General features: G+C 40.0%; 1 long non-coding RNA gene across 3 annotated transcripts in view; it reads left to right on the top strand.

The window, feature by feature from the left end:
• The window catches only part of LOC129395348 (uncharacterized), a 270,621-nt gene extending 258,496 nt beyond the window's left edge, over nucleotides 1–12,125 (top strand). For all 3 annotated transcript variants that reach the window (XR_010111185.1, XR_010111186.1, XR_010111187.1), the window contains 2 exons: nucleotides 6,624–6,724; nucleotides 11,948–12,125. This is a non-coding gene — a long non-coding RNA (uncharacterized LOC129395348). The remainder of the gene's footprint in view (nucleotides 1–6,623; nucleotides 6,725–11,947) is intronic.
• Nucleotides 12,126–12,353: the final 228 nt, after the last annotated feature.

Raw genomic sequence — 12,353 nt, forward strand, 5'->3', positions numbered from 1 at the left:
AAATGTAAAGACCATCCAGACTAGGAAGAAACTGCACCAACTAACGAGCAAAATAACCAGCTAACATCATAATGACAGGATCAAATTCACACATAACAATATTAACTTTAAATGTAAATGGACTAAATGCTCCAATTAAAAGACACAGACTGGCAAATTGGATAGAGTCAAGACCCATCAGTGTGCTGTATTCAGGAAACACATCTCACGTGCAGAGACACACATAGGCTCAAAATAAAAGGATGGAGGAAGATCTACCAAGCAAATGGAAAACAAAAAAAGGCAGGGGTTGCAATCCTAGTCTCTGATAAAACAGACTTTAAACCAACAAAGATCAAAAGAGACAAAGAAGGCCATTACATAATGGTAAAGGGATCAATTCACCAAGAAGAGCTAACTATCCTAAACATATATGCACCCAATACAGGAGCACCCAGATTCATAAAGCAAGTCCTGAGCAACCTACAAAGAGACTTAGACTCCCACACATTAATAATGGGAGACTTTAACACCCCACTGTCAACATTAGACAGATCAACGAGACAGAAAGTCAACAAGGATACCCAGGAATTGAACTCAGCTCTGCACCAAGCGGACCTAATAGACATCTACAGAACTCTCCACCCTAAATCAACAGAATATACATTTTTTTCAGCACGACACCACACCTATTCCAAAATTGACCACATACTTGGAAGTAAAGCTCTCCTCAGCAAATGTAAAAGAACAGAAATTATAAAAAACTGTCTCTCAGACCACAGTGCAATCAAACTAGAACTCAGGATTAAGAATCTCACTCAAAACCGCTCAACTACATGGAAACTGAAAAACCTGCTCCTGAATGACTACTGGGTACATAAAGAAATGAAGGCAGAAATAAAGATGTTCTTTGAAACCAACGAGAACAAAGACACAACATACCAGAATCTCTGCGACGCATTCAAAGCAGTGTGTAGAGGGAAATTTATAGCACTAAATGCCCACAAGAGAAAGCAGGAAAGATCCAAAATTGACACCCTAACATCACAATTGAAAGAACTAGAAAAGCAAGAGCAAACACATTCAAAAGCTAGCAGAAGGCAAGAAATAACTAAAAGCAGAGCAGAACTGAAGGAAACAGAGACACAAAAAACCCTTCAAAAAATTAATGAATCCAGGAGCTGGTTTTTTGAAAGGATCAACAAAATTGATAGACCGCTAGCAAGACTAATAAAGAAAAAAAGAGAGAAGAATCAAATAGACGCAATAAAAAATGATAAAGGGGATATCACCACCGATCCCACAGAAATACAAACTACCATCAGAGAATACTACAAACACCTCTACGCAAATAAACTAGAAAATCTAGAAGAAATGGATAAATTCCTCCACACATACACTCTCCCAAGACTAAACCAGGAAGAAGTTGAATCTCTGAATAGACCAATAACAGGATCCGAAATTGTGGCAATAATCAATAGCTTACCAACCAAAAAGAGTCCAGGACCAGATGGATTCACAGCCGAATTCTACCAGAGGTACAAGGAGGAACTGGTACCATTCCTTCTGAAACTATTCCAATCAATAGAAAAAGAGGGAATCCTCCCTAACTCTTTTTATGAGGCCAGCATCATTCTGATACCAAAGCCAGACAGAGACACAACAAAAAAAGAGAATTTTAGACCAATATCCTTGATGAACATTGATGCAAAAATCCTCAATAAAATACTGGCAAAACGAATACAGTAGCACATCAAAAAGCTTATCCACCATGATCAACTGGGCTTCATCCCTGGGATGCAAGGCTGGTTCAATATACGCAAATCAATAAATGTAATCCAGCATATAAACAGAGCCAAAGACAAAAACCACATGATTATCTCAATAGATGCAGAAAAGGCCTTCGACAAAATTCAACAACCCTTCATGCTAAAAACTCTCAATAAATTAGGTATTGATGGGACGTATTTCAAAATAATAAGAGCTATCTATGACAAACCCACAGCCAATATCATACTGAATGGGCAAAAACTGGAAGCATTCCCTTTGAAAACTGGCACAAGACAGGGATGCCCTCTCTCACCACTCCTATTCAACATAGTGTTGGAAGTTCTGGCCAGGGCAATTAGGCAGGAGAAGGAAATAAAGGGTATTCAATTAGGAAAAGAGGAAGTCAAATTGTCCCTGTTTGCAGACGACATGATTGTATATCTAGAAAACCCCATTGTCTCAGCCCAAAATCTCCTTAAGCTGATAAGCAACTTCAGCAAACTCTCAGGATACAAAATCAATGTACAAAAATCACAAGCATTCTTATACACAAACAACAGACAAACAGAGAGCCAAATCATGAGTGAACTCCCATCCACAATTGCTTCAAAGAGAATAAAATGCCTAGGAATCCAACTTACAAGGGATGTGAAGGACCTCTTCAAGGAGAACTACAAACCACTGCTCAAGGAAATAAAAGAGGATACAAACAAGTGGAAGAACATTCCATGCTCATGGGTAGGAAGAATCAATATCATGAAAATGGCCATACTGCCCAAGGTAATTTACAGATTCAATGCCATCCCCATCAAGCTACCAATGACTTTCTTCACAGAATTGGAAAAAACTACTTTAAAGTTCATATGGAACCAAAAAAGAGCCTGCATCGCCAAGGCAATCCTAAGCCAAAAGAACAAAGCTGGAGGCATCACACTACCTGATTTCAAACTATACTACAAGGCTACAGTAACCAAAACAGCATGGTACTGGTACCAAAACAGAGATATAGATCAATGGAACAGAACAGAGCCCTCAGAAATAATGCCGCATATCTACAACTATCTGATCTTTGACAAACCTGACAAAAACAAGCAATGGGGAAAGGATTCCCTATTTAATAAATGGTGCTGGGAAAACTGGCTAGGACCAACCAACCAACCTTATTAGATTTGTTAGTTTTCAAAAATCTCCCAAAGATGTTCCAAAAGTATGTACAACTCACCCAGCTCCTTTCTTTTTATGAGTGGTTGACCTGGAGTATCCAACGCAGACTTTTTTGTTTATCTCCATTGCCAGATCATGCATGAAATGTCAATGCTCTCTTTACTACTGGAAATAGAGTCATTAGTGTCTTTAAATCTAACAAAATTTAAGAGCCAATCCCAAAATTCCAGAACTAATTCAGAATAATTAGATAGATAGATAATTAGATAGATAGATAGATAGATAGATAGATAGATAGATAGATAGACAGATATGGATATAGATATAAAGAGATTTACTATAAGATGTTGGCTTATGTGATTATGAAGGCTTAGATGTCCCATGATCTGCCATCTGAAAGCTGGTGACGCAAGAATGCCAGTAGTGTAGTTTGAAGACCTGAGAGCCAGAGAGTTGATCGTGTAGATTCCAGTCCAAGTCTGAAGGCCTGAGAACCAGGAGCACCAAGGGCAGCAGATCAATGTCCTAACTCAAGCATTTTTTTTCTGTTTTGGTTCTCAAGAGATTAGATGATGCCCACCCACACGGGGGGCAGCCATCTGCTTTACTCAGTTCACCAGTTCAAATGCTAATTTCTTCTGGAAACACCACAACAGGCACATCCAAAAATAATGTTTAACCACATATATGGGCATCTCTCAGTCCAGTCTAGTTAGCACATAAAATTATCACATATGATTTTAATTGTTTGATAAAATGTTTATTTTTTAATTATTAAAATTTTAAGAATGATTGAGATAGAAAATTAAGGTTTTTTTCTCTTTTTGCCATTTCAAAACTGTCTTTTTAAAAATGTAGATTTAAATAATACTGTTCACTACCCTGTCTGCATGACAGGCTTAATTTGAAGAGTAAATGTGACTATGATGTGCATGGAAGCACTCTGAAAACTGTCACGTAACAATATGATGTAAGGTGGTATTTAATGGAGTGTTACATACAGACCCACATATGCACTAAATGGCACTTCTGTGTAGTGCTTCCCATATTTTCACATCAGGACGCAAATAGAAAATGATAATAATTGTCAACACACTAAGAAAAACAGATAAGTTGCTTGCAGCCAGAACAATTTTCCAGGGCTCTGGCCACTGCCAGCCCTGCCCCACCTGAGGATAAGAAGACTAGTATTTCTGCATACCAGATGGCAATCTCTGTTCTATTGGCCTAACACTTCCCTTTACCCCCACCTCCCCCACAGGAACTGACTCAGAGCAAGAGGACAGCTTCAATTCCCCATGATTTCATCTCCAGCCCAACCAATCAACACTCTCGACTCACTGATCTTCCCCTACCTACCAAATTATCCCTAAAAACTCTGATCCCCAAATGATCAGGGATACTGATTTGAGTAATAATAAAACTCTGGTCTCCCACAAATAATAATAATAATAATAATAATAATAATAATAGAAGCCAAGAAATGCAGAGTCCAAAGATCCAACACTGTGTGACTCTAGATATTTTACTTCACCTCTAATTTACAAATAGAAATATTTGTAAATATTTCTTTTCTTCCTGGCCTTAGAGAGCAAAGTAAGGATCAAGTGCTTTGTTTAGAAATAAAAAAAGATAAGGACACAGGGTAGATGCTATTATTCTCTCCACGTTTAAACCCTAGGTAGAAGCATTGACACTAGGGAGACTAGAAGGCAATATGTTTTCAAATGATACACATATGCTGCTCTTTGATTCTGCAAGTATTTACTGAGTGCTCCCTGCTTGCAAAATACTGTGCTAAGGTGCTAGGTGCTGAGAATAGAAAACTCTTACTCTCCTAAGAAAAGATCTATTTTATTTTATTTTATTTTATTGCTATAGCAACAAGTAATCTCCTCCGCCAGTTTTCAATACATTCTTCAGTCAGTGACACTTTGTACTAGTAATTATGCTTCTGAAAGCTAACCCATAAGTGATAGGCTCATGCCCCAGAATGTCAACCAATCGACAGTAGACATGCACCAGTCACCATGTTTCTATAGCTAAGGTTAAAGTCTCTCCCTTTCTGGGTGGTGGCCCCTGCACCATGGCCTTTGGAAGGTCTCATACTGTGAGGGACTTTTGCCTAACCCTGCAAACCTGTCGAAGTGGCACCTAAATAAAACTTGTTGTGTGCCACTGCCACCTTGTGGTCATATATTTTATTTCGCCCAGCCCCAATATGTCCTCCAATTCACTACAAAGGTCTGGAAATTAGACTGGCTTGACTTTCTGCCCTCTAGTTCTCAGTTTGACAGAGGAGTTACGACAAATTCATTCAGGTCAGTGCTCAGCTGATGTATATGAACTATAAGTGGTCAGATTTGGGAAGAGGAAAGAGGTCACTGTGGGCAGGGATGTTTCAGGATCCCGGAGGAGATAGAAATTGAACTGGATAATGAGATAACCAGGCAGAGAAAAGGAGATAGAAACCAAAAGATTAAACCAAGAGGAAGCAGGTTAAACCACTAGTAAATGGGGTGATTTTTAAAATTCTAAATCTTCTTCAAGGACCTAGTAGAATTAGGTTCCATGAGATAGGCCGAAAACTGAAAGCAAGTTTCTACCAAGTGGATCTGTATCTCACTAGTATTTCAAAGGTGTTTGTACTCTCCTAATGGTCACTAGACTAAGAATGCTACCCATGAAAATGATTACAGGCTAGTAATGTATGGATTATGATACAGAACAACTTGATGACCCTCTTTGTCCCTGGGTCTAAATAACCCCAGAGAGAAATAACCTTTATAAACACAGAGGAGCTATTATGTCCTACCATGGCTTTTCAAACATGAAATATGCTCATAAATATTCTTTGATTTCATGGTAAAAGCGGTTGTTCACAGGAAAATAAAACCATCCTTCCCCTGCCGCCCTATCCTTCCAAAGGTATCCCACTGCCCTGATCAGGTTATCTTCCTTGAAACAAAGTAACTTTTAATAAAGTGGGCTGGTGGCAGGGAGAACCTGATATGATCACACACCTGTTATAATAGGATTTAATTCTGCTTCAGATGTGCTAGTTTTAATAAAAAAGGATTGAGCAAATCGAAAATAAATTACACTGAAAGGTCAGGCTTATTGCTTGTACAGTTAGGTTAACTCCCCCCACTGACACTTTTAGAGACTGTATTTATGAGACCTTTTGATTTGGAAAGGAGAGGTATAAAATACATCTACAATTTCCCCATTACTTGCAGCAGTATTTCATTTTCAAGTGTCAATTCCAAGCACTTAACTATGGCATTCTTTAACAGGAGTAAATCTAAAAAGTATGAGTTGTTTACACAATGCTGTTATTCAATATATTAATAAAACAAGCTTTTCTATCCAGTGGAAAGTTAGAAAAATCCTTCCAGAGCTTACGCAGCACAGTAATTCACTTTATTACATGTGGAACATTTACTAAGAATGTGTTGGCTCCTGATTTGAATGAGCACATTCCTCTGACACAGCGTCTCCTCTACCAGAAGGAGAGTCTGCTTGATTTACTAAGTAGGGATGGATGAACCAATGACCCACCCAGGTTTACTTTCCCAACATATTTAATGAGACATTCAAGTAGGTACAGTGTGTTTGTTTCTTTGCTCAACTCCAGCTTTACTTTGCTCAGCTTATAGTAACTAGAAGTGTTACCATAAGCGATTCCAAATGTCTTTCCTTTCTCTTAGGCTGGTTTCATGATTCATCCATCAAACATAACAGAATGCGGAAAGGGACTTCTATTACTGCAAAATTGGTGACGATGGTCCAAAGCTGAAGACAAAAAAAAGTAAGAAAGATAATAAACAATGAACACTTGCATGGCATTTATTATGTACCAGGCTTTGTATTAAACATTTTACAACCCTTAATCCAATTAATCTTCACAATAACTCTATGATATAGTTACTACTATTATCTCCATCTTAGAGATGAGAAAACTGAGGCCCAAAAATATAAGTGAGTTGCCCAGTGACATACAGTTTGTAAGTGGAAGAGCGAGGATTTGAACTCAGGCACTCTGTGAGCTGACACATAGTTTCTAAGTGGAAGAGCTAAGATTTGAACTCCAGACTTGAAGTGTCTTGTAGCCTAGACTCTCATATTCTCAAGAGAGCCACCAATAAATGGGACCAGATATTTTCCACAAGGCTTACTGGACATACTGTCTTCATCTACCCTCTACCACTCTCCACGTCCAGTCTACTCCCCTGAGACCTGGAGGAGGGGAAGAAGCTATTGGAGTTTTCAGCCTGTTGCAAAAGAAGAAGAGGTTTTCCTCTCCAACACTAAAGCCAAATGAGGTAGGGGTGAGCCTCAAGATAATCTCTCGTAGATTTGGGAGAGCCTGTTAGAAAAGGAGACTGGCATCTTGCTCCCTAGCAGTATACTCATGACGCTGGAGACCCTGAAGATTTACTCAAAGATACCTTTGGGTGGAACAAAGAGATAATACTTAAGAGAGAATGATATATGTTCTGTAAAGGCAGGTGAGTATGTGTAAATATTGAGGCTGGGCCTGCTTCTCACCTGGAGATTTCTGAAGGCAGGATACTTGCTGTAGCAGACCATTCCAGCAGGGCATGAAAGGGCTATAGTATAATGTAACCTGGAGAAGAACAGGATAAAACTGAACTCCTGATCCCTACTGCCCTTAAAAGTCACAGAAAAGGATCATAGCAGTTCTGACTCCACATACAGGAGCACAGACTAGAAGAGTAAAAGCCTTCATGCTACCCAGGCAGCTTGAGGGCTGATAGTCATGGCAACCCATCTAGTGAAGGGATTGGACATTTGGAATTTTGGGAATGACTGAGAGAAACCAGGCTGCTCCTCTTTGACAGTGTCCTCAGTAACAGTGAACACTGCAAATGAAGCTAGCCACCACTCCTGTGACAGCCACATAAGCCACCTATGTACACAGAGGGTAGCCCAACAGCAGAAGCTACCAGCAAGAGCTGGAAACAAATCTAACCAGAGTGAGGCCAGCAGCAATCTCCCTACCCCTAACAGACGGGCTAGAAAGTAACGCCAGAGGAGCTAACTTACAAGAAGGAGGGGGAAGAAGAATAGAGAATGTCATACCTCTGCATCTACACCTAATACTCCTACCCACCTATCTAGAAAGCAACATGGTAAGGAGCAATCTTCGAATCTGATAAGACATTGGGATTTTGTAATGGACTAAATTTTGATAACTGAAAAGGACCAGAAGGTTATGAATTTTGAAAAGGGAATTCAACAAAGCAAAGTTGGAATCAACGTTTGGAAAACATAAAACCTTTACAAGTTAATGCCCCAAATAACTTAATATTCTTCAGTAAATCAGTTACGTCAGAATTCCACTGTGGAGGACAGATGCCTCTGTAGCAGGCTGTAGGGGTGTGGCAATTATTTTTCATGCCCTTAACTTCAGAGGTTACAGATCCACAGAAACATTCCAACTTTCCATGGTTTATTTTCAGTTTATCACTCATGGATTTATGAGCAACAGGTATTGCCCAGACCACCTGGCTAGGGCAGAATACAATCATACACAAAGAAACAGTAACGAAACAGTCCTGTGGCTCAGTTTCCACTTGCAGAATTGGAGGAACTTTAGCCCCATCCAAATCCCTCCTTCTGGCTCTAGTTGGCTATGGTGGAGGATAGGTTAGGAAGGATCATTGGGGTGTCTTGCAACTTCTGTCTTAGGCCTCATTTCCACATAATTCCTGCATGCCCAGTCCTGACCACACTCTCTGGAGCCTAGCCCGTTGTCACTACCCAAAGACTCTACTGCTGTTTCCTGTCATAACACTCCACCTTCATGATGCGGCTAGTGCCATCGCCACCACTGCAGCAGAAGGCCTCTTCTGTATTGCTGCTCTTAGTCTCATACAGAATACTAAACCAGAATGTGCTGGTACATTTCAGATACATGGGAGTCCCCTTTCCCTTAGACTCTGATATTTGTCCCAAAGGAGTATGTCAGAAGCCTATATGAGTGTCAACATATCACAATACACTTGGGGGTCCCTCTCTACACAACCTAGTATTATTCCTGCACCAAGTTGATGGACCCAAACTCCCTCTACTACCAAGGTGAGTTCCTATTAAGATTAGATATGTATTGTGCAAGTGCTCTATGTTGAAACAGTGTGATAATTGTTTATTATCACACTTAATCCTCAAGTGTGACAGGAATAGTTTTTTCGGACAAAAATTAATTTTATCAGGTAATTTCTGGTTAAGATTAGTTTTGCCTGAAAAGAAACATAAAATGGAAATAATAATTCCTTAAACAACACAGGGGCTTTGTTTCCCCTCATGTTCCAGTAGGATTGCTGTGATACCCCACTGTGTCAGAGACCTGGACTTCTATTTTATTCCTCCATCTTGTGGGGCTGAGGCTTTAGCCATGATGATCCTGTTCATCATGAAATGAGAGAGACATGCTGCCTCCCTTTAAGAACACTTCTTAGAAGTTGCACACACCACTTCTGCTTACAATTAATTGTCCAGAACTTAGTCACATGGTCACACCTAACTGCAAGAGTGGCTGGGAAATGTAGTCCTTATTCCTGATGACCATGTGGCCAGCTAAAGAATTGGGGTTCTCCAAAAGCAAATGCAATAAAAACAAAGATAAATAGCTGGGACCTAATTAAACTAAAGGGCTTTTGCACGGCAAAAGGAACAATCAGCAGAGTAAACAGACAACCCACAGAATGGGAGACAATCTTCACAATCTATACATCTGACAAAGGACTAATATCCAGAATCTACAACGAACTCAAACAAATCAGTAAGATAAAAAACAAACAATCCCATCGAAAGTGGGCTAAGGACATGAATAGACAATTCTCAAAAGAAGATACACAAATGGCCAACAAACATATGAAAAATGCTCAACATCACTAATGATCAAGGAAATGCAAATCAAAACCACAATGTGATACCACCTTACTCCTGCAAGAATGGCCATAATCAAAAAACAGCAGATGTTGGCGTGGATGTGGTGAACAGGGAACGCTCGTTGGTGGGAATGTAAACTAGTACAGCCACTATGGAAAACAGTGTGGAGATTCCTTAAAGAACTAAAAATAGAACTACCATTTGATCCAGAAATCCCACTACTGGGTATCTACCTAGAGGACAAGAAGTCATTATTTGAAAAAGATACTTGCACACACATGTTTACAGAAGCACAATTCACAATTGCAAAATCGTGGAACCAATCCAAATGCCCATCAGTCAATGAGTGGATAAAGACACTGTGATATATATATATATGTATGTATGTATATGTGAATTAAGAGCATTGGCAGTGACCTGGTTGACACTGGAGACTATTATTCTAAGTGAAGTAACTCAGGAATGGAAAACCAAACATTGTATGTTCTCACTGATATATGGGAGCTAAGCTATGAGGACGCAAAGGCATAAGAATGATACGGTGGACTTTGGGGACTTGAGGGGAAGAGTGGAAGCGGGGTGAGGGATAAAAAGACTACAAACATGGCTCAGTGTATGGTGAGTGTATACTGCACCAAAATCTCACAAATCACCACTAAAGAACTCACTCATGTAACCAAATAACACCTGTACCCCAATAACGTATAGAAATATAAAATTAATTAATTAGATATAAATGAATAAAAGAAAAAAGAATTGGGGTTCTATTGCTGATCAAGAAACGGGAATATTGCTGGGTGCGGCGGCTCATGCCTGTAATCCCAGCACTTTGGGAGGCTGAGGTGAGAGGATTGCTCAAGGCCAGGAGTTCGAGACCAGCCTGGCCAACATGATGAAACCCCATCTCTACTTAAAAAAAAAAATACAAAAATTAGCCAGGTGTGGTGGCGCTTGCTTGTAATCCCAGCTTCTTGGGAGGCTGAGGCATGAGAATTGCTTGAACCCGGGAGGCAGAAGTTGCAGTGAGCCTAGATGACACCACTGCACTCCAGCCTGGGCAACAGAGTGAGACTCTGTCTCAAAAAAATGAATAAATAAAAAAGAAAGAAAGAAAGATAGGGGAATATATTTTGGAGAACAATTAGCAATCTCTACCACAGATAAGTATAAGGCTTCCACATATGATTGTACATTTTGTGGATTTAAGAAGGCTGAGAGGAAGAAGGGAGATGAAATCTAGTTTGTGTCCACTCTCCACACCGGTGCACCCTAGCTTAAGGTTTAGTCAGCCCAGAAGAAGGGCTATACTAGTCTGCTTTGCATTGTTATAAAGTAATACCTGACACTGGGTAAATTATAAGGAAAAGAGGTTTATTTGGTTCCCAGTTCTGCATGGTATCAGCATCTGCTGAGCTTCTGATGAGGCCTCAGGAAACTTTTACTTATGGTAAAAGGCAACGGGGGAGCAGTCATGTCACACGGAGAGAGAGAGAGCAAGAGAGAGAGAAAGAAAAGGAGGAGATGCCAGGCTCTTTTAAACAACTATTAATAGCTGTCACATGAACATAGAATGTGAACTCCTTCATCATCAAAGGGAAGGCACAAAGGGACCTTTGCCTCCATGAAGGATCTGCCTCCATGACCCAAACACCTCTCAGTATGCCCCATCTCCAACATTGGGGATCACATTTCAACATGAGATTTGTTGGCAATAAATATCCAAGCTATATCAGGTGCCTTTTTGTATTGAGTTGGGCCATACAAGATTGTCATTTTCATAGATCAAATATGATAAAAAGTCAGCAATTTAATATGGTTGGACCAGTAATTCATCAGCCCAGAAAGGACACCTTTTTGTAATTCTCACAAACGTACCCGTGATAGAGCAATTGTACAAATGTCTCCAATTGTCCATCTTCATCTTCCCTGTAGCTATGTCTTTTGTAATGTGGTTTGCAGCCTTTCCCATCAAGAGGTAGAGTCAATTTCCTCAACCCTTGAATCTGAGCTGGCCATGTGGCTTGTTTGACCAGTGGAGTAAGATGGAAGTAAAGATGTGCCAGTACTGAATCCAGGCCTCAAGAGGCCTCACATGCTTCTTCTCTCACTCTTTCAGAACCTTGTCAGGACCATGTGAAAAAGCCCAGGGTAGACCATCGGAGGAAGGCCCTCCTAGACCATCCTACAGCAAGCCAACCCGCAAACATTTTCGACATTTCAGCCAAGATCAACAGATCTGCCTATCTGACCCACAGCTGATCACTGACACATGAGTGAGCCCAGCTAAAACTAGATTCATCCAGCTGATTCACAGACTCATGAACAATAATAAATAAATACTCTTTAAGCCTGTAATTTTGGGGGTGGTTTGTTAGATAAGCAATAGTTAACTGCTACAGTGTCATATGTACTAACAACATCCCTGTGTAGCTATTAGTATTCGCCTCATTTTATAGCTAACTGAGCTTAGTAGTTAAGTGATTTGCCTAAAGTCACACAACTAGTTAATACAGGGACAGCCA

The sequence above is a fragment of the Pan paniscus genome, chromosome X (assembly GCF_029289425.2).
Source record: "Pan paniscus chromosome X, NHGRI_mPanPan1-v2.0_pri, whole genome shotgun sequence".
NCBI lineage: Eukaryota > Metazoa > Chordata > Mammalia > Primates > Hominidae > Pan > Pan paniscus.